This window comes from Tachysurus fulvidraco, chromosome 24 (assembly GCF_022655615.1).
Source record: "Tachysurus fulvidraco isolate hzauxx_2018 chromosome 24, HZAU_PFXX_2.0, whole genome shotgun sequence".
Classification (NCBI taxonomy): Eukaryota; Metazoa; Chordata; class Actinopteri; order Siluriformes; family Bagridae; genus Tachysurus; species Tachysurus fulvidraco.
The window spans coordinates 11,072,661-11,090,909 of record NC_062541.1 but is presented as its reverse complement, the minus strand read 5'-3'; the positions used below and the strand labels follow the sequence as shown (position 1 = coordinate 11,090,909).

General features: G+C 36.7%; 1 long non-coding RNA gene across 1 annotated transcript; it reads right to left on the bottom strand.

The window, feature by feature from the left end:
• Positions 1–3,866: 3,866 nt before the first annotated feature.
• On the bottom strand, positions 3,867–11,913 carry LOC125140168. The gene is made up of 3 exons (XR_007139412.1): positions 11,625–11,913; positions 6,227–6,424; positions 3,867–5,358 (listed from the first exon to the last, which is right to left on the bottom strand). It is a non-coding gene; the product is annotated as an uncharacterized LOC125140168 (long non-coding RNA).
• Between the last annotated feature and the right edge of the window lie 6,336 nt (positions 11,914–18,249).

Below are 18,249 nucleotides of genomic sequence, written 5' to 3'. Positions count from 1 at the left end.
TGCTCTATGTGTGAACAAGTGTATTCCTTCCTTGTGCCCAGTATTATAATCTGAATTCATAGGGACCCAGATAAAGTTGTTATTAAAAATAAATGAATAAATTAAATTAAACGTATCCTGAATACACATAGCAAAGAAAAGCTAGTTCTTATGAGCATGTTCAGAAATTCTTGCAATATCTTCTAATTATATTCAGGGAAAGCTTTGAGCTCTAAACAGTGGATATTTGAACATTAACTTAAACTCAAGCTCTCAGTGGTTGGTTTTGGCTGAAATTCCCACAGAGGTGTGTGTTGACTTTGGAAAGGACCTGGCACGACTCTGTTTAGGAAACACTTAGCTTCTCTGTGAACAATGAGGTGCTAACATGAGGACAGGGGCCTGTCCAGCAGCTGACACATCAAAACAGGACATTTGCTGGACTTATTTGTGCTGTGTAGTGTTCCTGTTAGAGGGAAATGTTACAGAATAGGTAGAAGGGGAGCTGTGGGGTGGCTATGCCTACAGGCTAAAGAGATATAGGGAATAGAATTGGCAGGCTGCTAATTGTGGCTTGGTTCAAGAAATATGCAAAACAGTTTTTGTCTGTGGGAGATGCTGCACCTTACAGTATGGAAAGCAAAGATTCTGTTTGGCACGATTATGTGGAGACTTTAAAATCCTCAATCCCAATCAACATTGAATTTTTTTAAAAGATAGCCCAAGACTCGGTTATGAAGCATGGATTGCTTGAGGGCTTGGATTATGGCATGGATGGAAGGAGAGAGAGAGAGGGAGGGAGAGAGAGAGAGGGAGGGAGAGCTGTGTTTTGCTGACTGCTTTGGCTATGTGCTTTGAATGGTTCTGAAAAGAGGACTAGAAAATCACACCTGACAGCCTCTGCCTCCCAAACTATGTGGACCTGCTGAGGAATTTTAATGATTTGGAATACCGGCCTCAGTGTTTTCATGTAAAATAAAGTAGTGCTGTTGTTGCGGGGATGCTGGCAGTGTGCCAAATACCCAGTGATTTGTTCAAAATGCGTTCAAGCAGGGCCTGGTAGTTCCCATGATGGTGAGAGGAAGTAGACTTGGTTTATCATACTCTCCCTACTGCTAATAGGTCAGTTTTACCCATACACCCACATCAGGTTCTTCCTGTACTTCTATGGCCTCTAGCCTGAGAAAATTTCCTTTTGATCATGTGATGTCATTAACAGAGGATTAAAGGGCTTTGTGTGGCACAGACAAGTTTATTTTGCTTAGCACACTTCCTGTTCCTCTTGTCCCAGAGCTAGAACATACTGTCTCAGGCTATGGTGTACTACTATTCCACCCCCATCTCCACACTGCTTAGCCCTTGCATGGCACCGTGCTACTACACCATAAACAGGCACTTCAGACACCACAAAAATCACTCATGGTCATAAAGTCCCATCTACACTGTCATTTCGGTCTTTTTAAGAAGAATATTGGGTGGATTCGCTGTGTTATTTTCACAGTAGAGACTGATCGTGATTTTCAATAAGTATGATAAATATTGCTGCTAAAGAAAATTTGACCCCCACATAGAGAAGAATGTAATTCACTCCGATTATAGGCTATATAGTGCTTCAGACAGTGGAGTGAAGAGGGCAGAATGGCAGACTGGCTCCATACTTTATAACAAGGCTAGGAACACTTCCTGATTTGGGTAAATAAACTTAGCGGAACCTACCAGTAATAAAATCACTTTAAAACAGCAACTGATAAAGGTTGCAATTATGGCACTCAATTTGAATCCATATCAGTTAATGTATTAGTGTCTCCGTGGTTTCATTCACGCAGTCTGACTCCTTGCTAAAGAGACAGACCTGCTTAAATTTAGATTACCAAAGCTTTGAGCAGGATAGCCTATCACAGACGTCTAGCTGTATGGGTGAGGGTCGAATGTGTGTGTGACGTGAACAAGCCTGGGTGGGGTTGGTGGCTTCTTAGCAGAAGGGAAAGCAGACAAAGATAAGTCTAGAACCACTCCCTGAGAATATCTGTCTCCCGCCCTCTCTTCTCAGAATCTCTGGACGGTCGTCTCAATCTATCTGTCTCTGTGTGCCTAATGCCTCTGACTGTTGTATTAAGGTTATTTTTTTTAAAAAAAAACAACTTCATTGTACATACATGAATAGTCGGTGTATTTCCATCTCAGAAATAAAATAAATAAATTAAAAAATATCTTGGAAATCTTAAAAGGGAGGCATTCTTAGGTGCAAAATTACTGCAGTCATTTCATCTATTGTTGCAGCTTGTAATAACGAGAATATAGTCATTACATAAAAAGGCAATTATTCCAAGTGCTTCCAGGGCTTTCTATTTTAATCATAGATCATTATTTTGTAAAGCAAGATCTGACATTTTGCACTAGCTTATAATAAAGTGGGAACATTCTTGAACTTCATTTAATTATTATATATAAAGCTGAAGAATTTAGACATCCAGTTTTGTCATTCAGTGAATCACCCTCATTGTTTTTTTCCCTAGTGGATTTTATATTGCGTTTAGCATCTGATTTAACACATCTGGGCATTTTAGGTTAACCGAACACATGTGCAGCTTGATTGCTAAATCTATTGCAGTTTACTTGAATCTCTCAGGGCTTTTCTGGGTTTATTTGGATTAACGCTGCTTTGGTCTGGTGGCTGCATAAATCAAGCTTGCATGAAAGCCACATGTCTAAGATTGCAAGCTTCTTTTGAGGAGAAAATTAAGCATAAATGTAAAACAGGAAAGTGATGCCTTCCCTCTTTATTAATGCTTGATTTCATGTTGATTGTGAGTGAAGTCAAAAAGTATGACGGCACAGAAGAAGCCATAGTATGTGTATTTGTCTTGACTTATGTTGGACAGGAAACAAGGGTCTGCACCACCTTGTCCATTTCCGCTGCTTCTCTGATTAGAGGTCAATGGTCATGAAAATGGATTTCTGTAACCTTAAAGTCTACCAAAAACAGTTGCAGTATGTTAAAGTATTTTTCATTTCTAAATAAAGTGGTATAACATGACCAGATAGATTTCAGTAATCATTTGAGTTTTAATTCAGATGCTTGCTAGTCAATTGTGAAAGGGGAAAGTAAAATATGAATAATTATAGAATTATTCAGTTTGATCTGCTGTCCTTTAAAAAAAATCATCAAACAAACTGGAATACTTAACAAAAAGCAAGTTGAATTCAGCGATAGCTTGTAAAAATAAACTTTACTTTGATCAAAAGCACATCATAACATTTATGAATTATGCACCGAATATGGCAGAGCAGCTCAGTCTTTTTTTTTTGTTTTTTTTTTATCTTGCAGTAACGTGAATGGCTGTGGGGGGATTAACTGGAATAACTGTTAGCAGTGGATAGTCATTTGTGGATCATATACAAGGATTTGGAATTCAATTAGAATTCGATTCTTGGCTTCCAGGGTCATAATTTTAATTTAAGCATTTCATAAGACTTTGTAATTCCTTAGACCTGATTAAATATGAGGCTGAGCTCTGGGTGTGGATTTATAATACTGAATGAGGAAGTATGGATAGGAAGTGTTCTGTTTTGTCATTTGGGCAGCAGGGTGGGGATGTCCTGAGCTTTCTATAACACAAATGAGGTGCTTTAGATGATTTTTAGAAATATATTTATAAAGGAAATGTCATAATTTATGAATACAAATAAATAAGCAGATTCAAACATGTTTGCTGGATCTTTTGCCATCATAGCAGGTAGATAGCTAATTCACTGCTAATAATCTAGCTCACATTTGACACCGGTAGACATGAGTGGTATTTCAGTATTAATGTACTAAAATATTAAAGGCTCTGTGGCTAAAAGTGTTTGGTTAAAACATCATACTTTATAATTAATATTTAATCAACAGAGGAAACTGTTGAATTCTCAAATCTGTTTGGTCAGAAGGTGGGGCTTAATTTTGTCTCTCATTCCTAATTCATTTACTTACATTTTAATATGGTATTTTTTCTACAGTAACAGTTCATTCACAAGGACCTGCATGGCAGAAAATACATGCTGTTATTTCACGAAAAATGGAAAACGATGCTATAAGGAGGCATTTATTTAACACTTACCGAAGGAGTCTCCAGTTTCAGCACTCTGTAATAGTCAGTAAATTTTTCACTCTGAGGATTCTGTGCTTTCATTTAGTGACATTTTTACTTTTATTAATTTCAAGATAGAGCAAGAAGTAGAGGCTTTTGAAGGGAGTGTTTATAGCTGCTATAAGAGACGGGATTAATAATATGTCTTTTGGGATGTTCCAACCTGTATCTATAAACCACAGTGTTGTTTCATTCATTAATGTTCTCATCCTGAGCTCATAGATAATGTATTAGTAAATATAAAAATATTCTGTTGTCTTATATTTATCTGTGAATTTAATCCCAGTTTGTCATTTCCTCAAATATTCGGTTGTGTATATCTTTTTAGACCTATTTCTCTCCGTTATTAGATAATAATATTAAATATGGAAATGATTTAAAAGCCCTTGTTCTCATATACTTTTTTCACTCATCTGGAAGACATTGTAACATTCCGACATCTGAGTTATACAACTCTTTTTGGCATAGTGGAAGAAAGGCAGTGTGAGTGCCACTGGAAGCACAGAGGGTTGTCACCATCTTGGCTCTACACACCAGCTATTAATCTGGAAAGCTCAGGTGAAGACTGATTGAATAACCATGTGTGAAGAGCTGTGTTTGTGTAGGATGGTGTCGTGTGGCACATGTTTACCAGAGTAAACCAACAGGATTTATCCTCTCAGCAGGACAACTCCAATAAGCCTGGACTCGTTATCACTTTAGATTGGCATGAGGAAATGAGTCTGAGTAGTCTCTCACTGCAAACCACCATTTTGCCTGAAAAGGCTATAATGGCTGTGAGTCACACAGCACTGAAAACAAACTATAAATTGTCCCAGAAAATGCAGCTCTTTTATTATATTTGGATATGGATATAAAATGGAGGACAAGTATACAGCTTACATATATATGACTGGAGAGATTTGTAGAGATTTATTTAAATAAGAATTTAGTTCAAAGATCTAATATTTTTTGTGTTAATGTACAAACAATGTGTCTATTCTTGTGATGGATGAAGTCAGTTCCTGTTTTCATTGGAGTAGCCAATAACAAAAATGTGAAATATAATTAAAAATATCAAACAACATAGACTCATGGTACACATACTGTAAGGAAGGAAGTGCTAAGTATCACTGCTAAAACCTCTTAGCAGTGATACCGTATCTATTTCTCACATCTTACATAAATCCGCTGCCATTTCCATCTGTGTGTCTGTAGCTCTCTGTCCTGTGCAGTGACAAAGTCTTGTCCAGGATCCAGCAGGAGCCACCTGTGTTTTTGTTAAAGACCAAATGACAATTTGTTCTTGTTTTTCTGGAACAGACACAGCAGCCACAGAGCCCTGGGCACTGTCTTTACCCATAATAATATTTTTTTTTTGGTAAAGTTGATTAATAGCTTTTCTTCATACTCTGATACAATTGCTTTGGATGGAGACAAGCAATGTTGCTAATCTCAAAAGACTACTGGTTGTACATAATGTATAATTCAACTTGATGGGAGAATTGTTTTATACAGCAGGTCTATTAATTTCTCTCTCTTTTTTCCCCAAAGCAATAGACATAATGTTAAAAGATATGCTTTTATTTCATCTGGTGTGCTAATAATAATAATAATAATAATAATAATAATAATAATAATAATAATAATAATAATAATAATAACGTGTTGAAATCTGATAATTCTGTAAAAATAGAGTTACGTAGTCCATGAAAAGAGCATGCAGAGCTAAAATACATGTAGTTCCAGCTCTAATCTTTTCCCTCCTTCCTGTTCCGTGACTAACACTTCTCTTATCACCACATTTTCCTGCTCTTTCATATTCCATCAGTATACCTTTTCCTCTTTCACTCCATTTTCATAGCCTTCCATTGCCCTGTACTTTTTCCACATGCTATCTCCTCTCTTTCCTTTCCTTTCCTTTCCTTTCCTTTCCTTTCCTTTCCTTTCCTTTCCTTTCCTTTCCTTTCCTTTCCTTTCCTTTTTTTTTTATATAATAACATTTTGGACTTTTCTCCTTCTCATCTTCTTCTCTGAAGTTATAACTTTTAATCGCATTTCTACTGTAACTCTCTTCCACCTACATGTCTCCATCTTTCTCCTGTCTGTTAAGGCTGGTTGAAATGAAGATAACTGACCCCATGGTGTGAGAACAATAGCAGGAGAGGAGTTGTTTTCCCTTATCCTGAGGTCACAGCAGGGGGAGGATGCAGCCAGGGGCCTTTAGTGGTGCCAGAGCGGTGGTGTAGAGTTTAACTCTGTAACTGATCACCAGCAAGCAGATTCCATGTTTGTTCTTGGGCCAAATCACATTTGCTAAGAGGCTGTCCTTGACTCTGTAAACAAAGTGTTATTGCACAAGGGTAAATCCGGTTAAAATGAAGTACAAAGGACAAAACAAAAGACAAAATGCTCACTCACCTTATTTGAAGTAGGCCGCATGAGAGACAGATAAGATCTTGTCTCAGCCACTGACACTGAAATTGTGTTATGTTTTGTCTACGATTTCAGCTCAAGGTATCTCTGACTGAGGCATCAAAGCAACTCTCCAACATTTTTCAATCTAATCTCTATCAGCAGCCAAAACTGGCATGTTGCCCCGTAGTGAAAAATAAGGAATGAGAACAAACACATTTACTTATAACAGAGTCTAACTGTTGTCTAAAGCAGTATACAATTCCTACAGACTTGCAGTTTAATTATTGTTCAAAACTGTATATTTCTTCTTAAGAGCAGGAAAGACGTTTTTGTTACGAGTGTACACCTAAACACAAAGCAGCTTTTCTTGTCTGCCTCATTTATAAAAATAAGTGTTTTATCAGTTGTTTTGAATTTACATTACATAGTTGCGTAATTTACAATTTGCAATCTGTGTTTCTGATGTTACATTTACAAATAAGTTCAATATAATTTAAGGAACATACATTTGAGTCACACACAAACTTGCAAAGTATAACAATTGTACTTAAATTTACAGTTGATAAACTAAGATTATGTTTTAGATTTACTCGTATATATGTGAGTTTTGGAAAAAAATACAAATTGTTTTTGTAATTCTTGTTCATAGTAATCTCACAAACCCTACAGAGGCAGTGAATAGAGATTGGGTTGATAAAAGACTAGAGAGAAGAAAAGGTTAGTGTTGTGTCCGATTTCCTCTGATTCAGAGTGTGTGACCTTGTGCTCATGCCACAAATGTGTTGGTTTTGTAACGAGACAGCTGTAAATCCGGCAGCTCCTCATGGGTTGGGCTTTCATATCTGACCTGTGCGTGGAAAAATAACCTGCTCCTCTAGAGTGTGATTTCTTTTTCCTCTTCCTCCACTTAGGGTATATAACTAAGTTTCCACACATCCCAGGTTCCCAGCAAGCTTGTGCTGGGACTGGCTTACCTATCAACACTTGAGGAAACATAAGGAAGATAGGAAACATCTGTTCTTAACATGCATTTGGTCTAAATTTTACCTAAACATTAACATCTCGTATGGTAAGAGGTGGAAGGATTCCTGGTACCAGAATTTGAGAATAAGAAATTTGGACAATAACTGTGCAAGTCACTTTAGTATTCTTGCCAATAAATGTTCTTTCAAAATGTCAGACTTAATAGGGGTCAACCTGCCATATGGCATTTTGTTTCCTGTTAATTCTCATAAGGTTGGTCCTATATTATTCTTGCAGTTTAATGATTATAAAAAGTATATTCTTAGGGGTCGAGTTAAAGAGCTAGCTACCCTTTCTGGCCATAAGTATGTTAACACCTGAATGTAACACCCTTAAATAGGTCTTCCCCAAACTGTTGCCATAAAAGAGCACACAATTGCTGTTTCTGTATGCTGTTGCATGGACCTGAGGTTCTTTAAAGACATGCAAGGTGTAGTGGATGAACTTGAATGGCCTGCACAGCGCAGCGACCCACTGAACACTTTTTGTTTGAACTGGAATGCACCGAGCCTCTTCACCCAACACCAGTGCCTGACCTCACTAATGCTCTTCTGGCTGACTGAGCACAAATCCCCATGGCTACACTTCAAATTGTAGTGGAAAGCCTTCCAAAAACAAGTGGAGCTTATTACAGCAGCAAAACAGGACCACATTTTGAAATCATTAAACCATTTGGCCAAATTGTGTATCTAATATCTGCACCACAGGAGTAAAGACCCAATTGATCATTGTAAAAATTGTCTTTGTATAAGGATGGACTTAAAAAATATTAAAATATTATTTTGGACCATCCTGTGATAAGGGATGAATAAAATCCAACATTAATCGTCCCTAAAGCTACTCATATTACAGTATGGACGACTCCAGTATAAGATAACTAATATTAAACATGTTCAATGTTTATGGCCCATGATCTTTTTTTGGAGAAACTCCATCTGTCTCATGTTATTTACACATTCTTCATGTGATGTATTAAAGGTGCATATCCAATAACATTACAAATACAACAAATACAAACCCTACAGTGCTGTTAAATATGCCAGGAGGTCAAAATGTTCTGAGGGTTTGTAATCATTAGAGTGGATTTACGTCAGGAGTCTCAGAGGAGAGCAGGGAGAACAGGTAAGGATTACCCAGCAACCTCTTAACTCTCTAAGTCCCTCTACCCTAACTACCATCGCAACATAGTTCACTTTTCTCTTGGCTGGCAAACCATGTTTGTGTGGGTTTAAAAAGAAGACAGAAAATGGATCTGTGTATTGTATATTGTATTCTTTTTAGGGATCTGTATTTGAAGCATGTCTGTGTGCTGAGTGATATGAAGTGTTCAGTGCAAGACAAGTAGTGCTGTTATACTGTTTACAACAATCTAAGACTGAGCTGAAATACACACACACACACACACGCACACGCACGCACACACGCACACACACACACACAAACACACACGCACGCACGCACGCACGCACGCACACACACACACACACACACACACACACACACACACACACACACACACACACACACACACACACACACACACACACTATTTTGTAGGAAAATCTCAGAAGAACAGAGCTTTCGTTGAAGCGTCTTTAAATACATGTGGGATTTTCTGTGTGTGTGTGTGTGTGTGTGTGTGTGTGTCTGTGTGTGTGTGTGTCTGAGAGAGTGAGAGTACTAAAACAACATGTTCAGGGTCACATCCCTAAAGGCAATATGAGGAACAGAATAACACATAGTTACATAGACTCGGTTTTGAAATTATCTAATTCATAATTAACCTTAACCCACTCGTATAATGCTCTTTACTTGTGATTAGAAAATACATGTTTGAATACAACAAACTGAGTTTTCATGACAAAAAAATGGGTGACAAAGGAAAATCAAATGGCTCTGTTATGCAGTGGAGGCATTTTTTTTTTTTTTAGAATTAATTCCACTTGTTCCCTAAGAGGGAAGAGTCACTTCAAATCAATACTAAGTTCCTCTGACTGAACCCCTTTATCCTATAATGAAACATTTCTATCCTGAGAAGATGACATCTTGTCCAGGAAGTCAATGTCCACAGGGCATGAAGAATTACTGAAAGGATTGATGAGGATAAAAGTGATGTTAATCACATAATATGGGCTTCAAACTTTCCAGATCACAACCCAGACTAAATATCGATTGGAGATTTTGTATGGGCATGTTTGACAGTGTTCTACAAGATCATCATCTCTACAAAAAAAAGAACTAAAACTGAATATATTTATGAAGACTGCTGTTTATCCTTCCAGTACAATTCCAGAGAGTTGTGCCAAATTAGTGCCAAGACACACTGAATCTGTTCTGGTGACTCATAATTACCTCACAGATTCAGAGTATAGATTCATGATCAATTTTACTTAAAGATGTCAGAAAACAACGTTTGTAAAAAGGAAAAGACTTTGGCAGTTGATCACTACACTGCTAATGAACTGTACAGCTGGACTGTGCTGTCTGGTGCAAAAACAATTCTAGCCAGAGACATTTTGATTACATTTGACCAGCCAACATTCTGTACTACTGTACTTCTACCAATGTGACTAATATTTTTACATTTGGCTCCATAAAAAAAGAGTACTCAAATTCAGCAGTGGTACCAGCCATGGAAAATCATGGTCAAGTGCAAAAGTGTTTTTGAATGCAGGTATCCATAAAAACCACAAATGCCATTTACATGCATGCAGCTTCACCTGTGAACTTCTGGTTTCTGGCTAAATATTCTCACATACCATAGTTTGATGTAATCTCAGGTTGTTAACTTAGAGTTTATATTTAAATATATATTCCCCGAGGTGAAATGAGTTCAACAAGTGTCATGGATCATCTATTCAAAAATGTGTCCCCAGCTATCCAACTCTATTTTTATAAATTGCAGCCTCCAAAATCATCATGGTTTCTGGGTCACCTCCAGAAAGAAACTGTAAATATAGAAGACTAATGGCTAACATGCTTTCTTAATGACACATACTGTATTTTTCACCATCCTGTCACAAAATACTCTACGTCTTGGAAACCGCTGTCTATTTTAGTTTATCTTTATGCTCTAAAAAACCTCAACTGGCAAAAATCATTAGACCCTAATATGGATTCTGGAGTTCCAGGGTTACAAACCACCTTCCCTTAATCTACCTAAATGTTCCAGGGCTTTTGTAGCTTGCTGTTCATTACACAAAAGTTAACATTAATAATATTACTAGTGGACATTTATCTTGCATCTCGTCATCGTTTATGGCATTACGTCTAGCCACCTTTAATCTGCAGTGTACAGAATCAACATCAGCTCTGATAATATTCCCATCTGCATGACCAATACTTGTAATGCTACAGGTTTATAATAATGTGCTTGCTCCAATATGTTATTGATTAATAGCTGACACGGGGACTTAGGAGGAGGAGGATGCTTGACATAAACAGTTAAAAATGTGTACTGTATAATCATCAACATTCTAATTTCCTTACAAAAGATACAAAAGAAATAAAGATTTCATTTTAAATTCTCCACCAAAGTTTGGAGGACTGTGTCATTCTTTGACAAGACATTTTCTGTCACAGTAACCTCAAGAAGAGAAGAAAGGCTGGTGAGGGAATGATTGTGTATAGCTGTCAAAATAACATAGATAACCACAAATTAATCTGTAAATGTAACTATAAATGGAATGTGACATCATTATATAGTAACTTAATAATCATTATGTTTGCTGTCATACAAGATGAATTAAACCCTTGAAACATTCAGTTAGAAAAAATATAACCAACATCAGGGTGTAACTGATAAATGTGTTCAATCACATCAAAAAAATCCAAAAATATTTTTGCAAATGTCTGGATAAAGTTGTATAATAATAATAATAATAATAATAATAATAATAATAATAATAATAATAATAATAATAATAATAATGGTTCTAATTCCTAATGAATTACTTTTACTGCAAAGGTATTAAATCATTATAAATTTGCCCTTGTTATGATGTCATCATTGCTTTTGTACAAACTAACCTAACAAAATCACAGAAACACAAATAAGTCACATAAATCCCCTCTCCTGTGTCACTGGTAACATACCTAAAGTGGATTTTCTCTTGGGGCTCTCCTCTAATATGATATCTCAAGTTAACAGAGTTGTTTGTAGCTTTGTGTGTGATAAAAGCTTCCAGAAAATTGCTTTACATCTACTGAGCAAAGATTAGCAGCTGCACAGGCTTAAGGGAACACACTTCACTTAAATCCAAATGAGAGTCATTTCTCTGGCACCCTGCAGGCTTGTGTGGGGACAACACCTCCACGAAAAGAGGCAGAACTCAGTGGGAGGTAGATCCCTAACAAACTAATCAGTGTACATATATCCTTAAACAATTACTGCTGAAATCCCACATCAACATGTGTTCACAGATGCAAAAACCATTTAAACTAATCCCTACCATTTCACACTTAACATCCAGTTGTGTCCATGTAGTGTGTGTATATGTATTCAAGCTGAGGGATGAATTGTGGCCTAGCAAAGACTTTCGATACAGTCACTAACTTTTGCTAAAAATTCATCTTTAATTAACTCCATACTTGGAGGATCAGCGTGCATTATTCTCTCTCTCTCTCTCTCTCTCTCTCTCTCTCTCTCTCTCTCTCTCTCTCTCTCTCTCTCTCTCTCTCTCTCTCTCTCCCACACACACACACACACACACACACACACACACACACACACACACACACACACACACACACACACACACACACACACACACACACACACACACACACATTCGGATTAACAGAAATTCAGGCTGTAAATAGACAATGCTTGACTGATAACTCTACTTGAGTTACAAATGCTGTGAGTTACCACTGAAAATATAAAACAACCTGAGGAAACCAATGCAATATAAGATGCACTCTCTATTTTGAATATCCTAATTCTTTATCACACACAAAAGGAAGTAGAGGGTCAAAAGCACATGCTAAGCCTCTTGGGTTCCCCAGAACAGTTCTACACACCGGTCCAGATTTGCTAGCTCAGCGCAGCAGCACTCTCCTGCACAATTCTGGGACTAATAATCTCCAGGTCACAGGTGCAGATATTTAATCCCTGGGTTATATTGGACCCAAAAGTTAGGGCACTGTGGAGATTTGAACTCAGAATCTTCTGTGAACTTGGCAGCTACATTGACTGCCTAAGCTAACATAAGTCTCCAAAAGCCTACAAAGAATAGTGCCAAGCTTAAAAACACTTCCCTCCAGTTTGGTGTTACCAGTTCCCACTCACTTCTATCACACAATCACTTCTAACTCTGAATTGTAGAGCAGAGTCATACTTCCTTCTTTACAGACCTTCTTCTACACACACAAGCACACAGAGGAATGATGTCTTCATCGCACTTCAAATGACCAGTTATAAAGGACTTTTATATCACCACCATTAGCTTTTGTTGCAGGTAACAAAAATGTTTAAAATACTGAATTAGTTATTTATATAGTTAATGTACAGCACTTATACAGTTGAGTGTTAACATTTAAAACAGCACCAAACACACAGATTTTATTATTATGTGTGAATATGATTCTAAATAATTTTTTGATATACCTGGTATACCTGATATTTTTCCTTATAACACGCTCCAAGCTCTTTGTATATCCCACCAGCAGCTTTTAAGTCATGAAATCCCTGAGCTAATAACTCCTCCTGATATCATTAGAGATATATCGTTTTTTCATCTCTCTTACCAATTGTTTTTTAAGTAGATTTTGTCAGTAAGGAATTTTTGTTTTGTTACAGGAATGTTTTTGAATTTCTTTCTTCCCATACTCAGAAGCCATGCAAGCATTTTAGCATTACATCCAAACTTGGTATTTTATAATTGAGTGTACTTAAAGGTTTGAAACACACACACACACACACACACACACACACACACACACACACACACACACACACACACACACACACACACACACACACACACACACACACACACACACAAACACACACACACACACACACACATTAGTGGGGAGACAGGATTTAATAACGCCTGGAACCAGAGCTAGGCACAGACCCGTCCCTCCATAAATATCTCAAATAAAAAAGGAAGCCTTCTACTGCTGACTATTAATGGCAGCCCTGCTGCTGTGAGTTCCTGTTCCGGGCTCATTCCAAATCACCATCTCGTTAATCTTTTGATGAATATATCACCCTCGTTCTGTCAGGCCCCCAAAGCCTGCATAGCTCTAAAGGGCTTTTTAAGGAACAACACTTCATCATTTTGCTCAACTCTAATGTTTTGGATGACTGCATTAGCTGCTTTGTCAGTTTGTCCAGAAGAATGTATTTTGTAGCCTGGAAGATAGGAATAACTTGTTTTGGCTTGTGGCATAAGGTCTGTTGTCGTTTTATTGCATCTAAAAGAGTAGCACATTCCACACTATTTCCTTTTACTCCCTCTGAGATCTCCATTTTTCTTAAAGTCCTGAGCTATTTAGCTTGCATAGGTATGTTTAGAAGTCTCTCTACAGCATGTACAGATTTTCATATATGTCTAAACATATATATGGTGTGGCTGTTAAGTAAGGATCTGTACTTTATATAATGGGGAATCATATGTATATCAATCAATCGCCTGACAATTATTAGTCATTCATTTAATCATTCCTATCATTCTAAATAAAGATTGCACAAGATATAACACAAGATGGGGATAAAAATAAATAATAATACCACACAATAATCAGTGGCAAAGTGGGGAAAATATTCTGATATAACATCACATCTGGTACAAAAATTTGTATTTATTTATTTATTTATTTATTTATTTATTTATTTATTTATTTATTTATTTATTTATTTTATTATTAATTAAAAAACATCATACTTCTATGTCAGAAGATAAACTCAGCGTGATGTGTTAGCACTGAATTTTCAGCTGATTATCTCCTTTTGAAATTAATAAAACAACAAAAACATAAACAAGAAGTGGAAAGTCCCTCTGATCCGATGTCTTTCCCATGGCAGAAAACATACTAACTGTTACAAATTTCTGACACTTGAGATCATGATGAAGAAAAAAAGAGCTGTGACTGTAAAAGCATCAATGTATTAGACAGATGGCATTAGTATAAAACTACTGCTGTTATAGAACAGTAATCTCACCCTTTTGACCAATTAGATTTGAGAATTGAATTAAAAACCGAATAAAATTTAAATAACACGAAAACCTAATTTAAATCCCAATAACAGTGACATCCATTTGTATATCTGATTATATTTCCCCTTAAGACTAAAACGTTAAGACTAACACATTTAATAAAGAAAGAAGAGGTAACATTATGGTTTTGTCAATGCCTCGACCGGTGATGAGATTTCCCTTAAAATGAGAAGGCCATTACTGGACTCTACATTAGGCGACAAGAAGGAAATTGTACACAGAGATGACGCAAGCAGCCGTCTCTCAGATTTCAAATAACCTGCCTGTTTTATTTTCTGACGACATTTCATACTATAAGTTTCTGGGCAGGGCAGAGGTGTTAGTCAGACAAATGCATAGCTGGAAATTTGACATGTACACCAGTTATACCATGCTGCATTCCCAGTGTCTATTGCAGTAGAGAAAGCTTGCATCATATATCCTTCCTTGTACTGAATTACAGTATTTGATTGGTTTCACTTCTCTGAGTTTCGCTCAGAGTAATGTCTCTGTGGTTCACCTCTGGCAATAGTGATGCTGATTATTGATAAATTACTTTTTCACCTTTAATCTTTCAGACTAACCTTCAGTCACATTATCAAACTTAAGCAGAATCAGTGGACAAAAAAGAATGAAAATAATAGATGTGCCAGCAGGGTTTTTGGAGGGACTTTCCTTCCTTTCAAAATGTGGACATGTACATGTGCATTAAAGTTGTGTGAGTAGTTTAGCTGCTGTTACAACACAATAATAAGACACGTGGGGAAGACAAAAATGAATAAACGGAAGGAAGGAGAGAGTGTGGAGTGTGGAGTGGAGTGTGGAGACAGGAAGGCTGTCTGTCTGAGACCCGTTTTTGTGTTTGTGGATTTGAGGTAAACAGATAGACAAACACAGACAAATAGATAGACAGATGGACAGATATATTTATTATAGCATAAGAACATAGCATAAGTATAATATACATTTATTATAGCATAAGAACAGTAAAATCAAATAAATGTAATGATCCAGACTACCACCATAGTTACCTTAAGATAGGACAGTAACATTGTTACAGTACTATATTGGTTTTTGAGTTTTTCCATTCGTGAAACAAAAAACAAAAAACAACCCCAATACATAGTTTTGCATATAGTTACAAGCTCAGGGGAAAAGTTTTTCTAAACCCGTTCTACTTAAAATAAGATATTAGAGAGAAGGGAGGAAAAAACTGAGGAGGTGTTAGGGTTTCTCAGTTTACTTTTATTATATACAAATGAAGTTTAAAGCACTGTAGCAAAAACTGTTGAAGTATATCACAGATAAATGTTAGGAATCTACTTTTATCTACATATAGTTAAATGTAATGTTTGTACAAGAAGTTAGTTCTTAATTTCACCTGCTATGGCAGATATTATAAACAAATGTGTTTCCTCACAAGTCTAATTTAATAAGACAAAACTTTGATAAGACAAAAATGCAGCTTAATAAGTCCCGAAGAAGTCCCGAATAAGTCTTGAATAAGTCCTGAATATTCTGTGGAAGAAAACTGACTCTTACAAGGCTTTAACATCTGCAATACATATCATTGTGAATGAGCTGTTACTATACAAACCATAACATATATAAACAAGTGGTTAACAGATTGATAATAAAATGATTTTCTCTCACTAATTAAACTTAAATATTCCTTATTCCAAAATAACGGCTTTTCTATTCTGTCTTTCTGCACATTGCTTCAATACACGTCCTCCTTGGCTCGGTTGCCTTCTGCAGAAATGTTTTCTCACCACAGGCTACATGGTCTAGGGTGTGTGTGTCTGTTTTGCTGTGCGTGACCTGATACGTCACATAATGGCTGCAGGTGTGTTTGTGTTGTTCAACCTTCCAGTGTCAACATCTCCCAGTGCCAGCTAGTCACTGAATCAGCAAATCTGCTTGTGTGAGAGAGAGTGATAGAGACTCTGTGGAAATGTGCCTGAAACAAATGTGTTTTTGTATAAAATATGAACACGAACATGCGATTCAGAAATGGAGATAATGGGATTAGAATAAGGTTAGGATTCTGGTTGCACTTTAAAGATTTCTATTTTTCTAACTAACATGTATATCTTGTCTGTTGTGTTTCTGTGTGTGTGAGTGTGCAGAAAGACCTGGCCTTGTCTTAAGGCCTATTATACAGTAATTCACCTCCTGTGTTAACAGATGGAGTGTGTGCTTCTGTGTATCGGCAGACTGCACTGATAGAAGACAGAGAATGTGTGTGTTGCGTGTGTGAAGAGAGGACACAATGAACAGAGGACACGTCAAGGCAATGTACAGCATCAGACACACAGGCAGGAATCTTACTGACAGCATGCAGCATTTATTGAAGGTCACATGGCAACAACACAAGCAGAGTATAAATTAGGTCAAAGTTTGGGAGATAGAAGTCACCAGAGCACATTCACATGTGAACAAAAATTAAGAAGAACGTTCTGTATTAAAGATACTAGAGAGAAGGTTTAAGGGTTTTCATAGAGGGAAAACTAAGGGGGAGTTACGGTTTCTCAGTTTACTCTTCTTTTATACAAATGAACTTTAAAGCATTGAAATAAACTGTTGAAGTTTCATGGATAAATATGTCAAGAATACAACACAGGGTGGAATGTTGCTGTAGGAAAATAATCAACAATGATGTGATGCAGCCTGACACGAAGCAGACATACCAAACAAAGTCGATTATTGTCTAATAACAGCATGCCCCAAAGTGTTTTATTCCTCTTTCTGTACTCCTTAATTTTAACTTTATAAGTAAAAGGAAAACGTTATTAAAATTGCATGTTTGCAAAAGAAGTTTGTTTTTAATTTCACCTGTTACATCACACTATAGACAAATGTGTCTAATTTAATAAGGCAAAAAAATTTATATCAATTTTTACATTTTAAAATAAAATTGTTGGTGTGCTTTAAACCAGTTCAGTAGCATTAGGCAATGATAATATATTGGTTATAGCTAAATAGTTAGATAGGTCTTCTATAATATTATATATCCATATCCAATGTATTTGAATCTATTACTGAGATTAGGAATATACTGTGGTGCAAATCCAAATTGCTTTAAATCAGCTCACTTTCTATTCTTGCCAAAATATTGCCAACTTAAAAAAAATTTAATTTAAAATGACTAGAACCACAGAAATGATTTACACATCACGCACATCTGATCCATGTCTACTGTAAATATCAACTCATCTGAACCTCATTACTATAGATAGGTTGTTGGGTAGATATTTAAATCTAGAGCTCCAGACATTTCTAAAATGGTAAATATATATGTCGTGACTTATGCCCATGGAGCTGTGTTTCACTTTCATCAGCAGCATGCCTCACACTCCACTGACACACTCCTCACTCGAGAGTCCTCACAAACATGTCACGCAGTCTGTGCTATAAGTAGCAACAAATGGACTATGAACCATGTGATAAAGCGTGACTCCTGATACGGACAAGCACACTCAGAATGGTCCAGGGTCAGTATGTGGTTGCAGTAT